The sequence below is a fragment of the Bubalus kerabau genome, chromosome 3, assembly GCF_029407905.1.
Source record: "Bubalus kerabau isolate K-KA32 ecotype Philippines breed swamp buffalo chromosome 3, PCC_UOA_SB_1v2, whole genome shotgun sequence".
In the NCBI taxonomy this organism is placed as follows: domain Eukaryota; kingdom Metazoa; phylum Chordata; class Mammalia; order Artiodactyla; family Bovidae; genus Bubalus; species Bubalus kerabau.
The window spans coordinates 42,602,782-42,604,405 of NC_073626.1; positions in this window are offsets into that span (position 1 = coordinate 42,602,782).

A 1,624-nucleotide genomic window follows, 5' to 3' on the forward strand; every position below is an offset into this window, starting at 1 on the left:
GACGTGGAGAAAAACAAAAAGACTATTTCATTCAAAATCCATCTAATCATTATGACCATATAAAACATAAAAGGGCTAAAAGCAAAAGCTCTGACAGGAGACAGTTCTGGTTACCATCTGGCCGATGCTAAGCAGGTCACTTCATTTCTCTGGGACTCAGTTTCTCCACCTATAAAATAGAAATAATAATCTCTACCTCACCTGTGTCAGTGAAAATCAAATGAAATAGGGAATTCCCTGACAGTCCAGTGGTTAGGACTCAGCACCTTCACTTCTGTGGCCTGGGTTCAATCTCTGGTCAGAGAACTAAGATCCCACAAACCTTGTGGGCATAAAAGGAAAAAAAGTGCTAATTTACTCATGCAAAAAATGAACCCCAACCATGTGCCAAGTTGTGTTGTAAATGCTGAAAAACAGAGATGAATCCAAAGTGCTCTGAAAAGGGGCACATAATTACCAATTTTTTGTCTTTTTTTTTTCTTCTAATTACCGATTTTTGAGCGTTTACTGTATGTGGCTTTCCACCTGTCATCTCATTTAATCTGCACAACATCCTACCAGGCCAGTGCTGTTGTTAAACCCATTTCATAAAATGAGGAAACAGAGGCTCAGAGAGGTTAAGTCAGTCACCCAAGGACGTTCAGCTCTTAAGCAGCAGAGTTTAAGGCTTGTGCTCAGGGCTGGCTGACCCATGCCAGAGATGGCTGCCTCCCTCCTAGTGCTAGATCTTTGAATACATCTGTTTCCAACCCTTAGGTCTCTACCTTGCTGTTCCTTTTCCAGCAATAAACCATCCCACCTTTTCTTTTTTCTATTTCTTTTTTTTTGACTGCAGAACTCCCCTCCCCTTTCAAGTTTTAGATCAGGTTTCAGGAAGTCTCTAGGACCCCGAGTTGGGTCCCTCTTCTGAGCTTCCTCTGCACTTAGCCAAACCTCTCCTATGATATTAATCATACCAACACTATATTTCCTTGTCTCTAAGCTTTTTAAAAAGCACCTTCCAGGACTTCCCTGGTGGTCCAGTGGTTAAGACTCTGCACTCCCAATGCAGAGAACATGAATTCAATCCCTGGTGAGGAAACTAAGATCCCTCACTAAGATCCTGTGTGCTGCATGGCAAAAACAAACAAACAAACAAACAAACAAACAAAAAAAACTAGCTGAATCAACAAAACTTAAAAAAAAATTCATAAAAATTAACTAAAATATATTTTAAAAAGCATGTTCCTTATCATTAAGAAACATTTACATTTACACCCAGAATATAGGCATATTTCTTTATAAAGTATATACACATGCATGTGTCAATCCATATATATTAAATATTAGTAAATCTTGATTCTTTTTTATGAAAAATGAAGATACATACAGGATCTGATCTCATGTTTTCTTCCCATGCCCCATTTACCACCACCAAATTACAAATCAGCATCTCTAAGTCAAAGCTCAGGGCATGGGAGGACCTCGTACAGGGACGCCAACCTTCAGGCCGCTGGGGATCTGAGATCTTGTGAGTTCAGCCTCTTCTCTTAGTAGGCCACGCCGCGCGGAGGGGGAGGGTGCTCTGGGCAGAAGCCCCTCCCACAGTCCTGCCACCCTCTGGAGCCTGCAGGAGGTGGGGGTG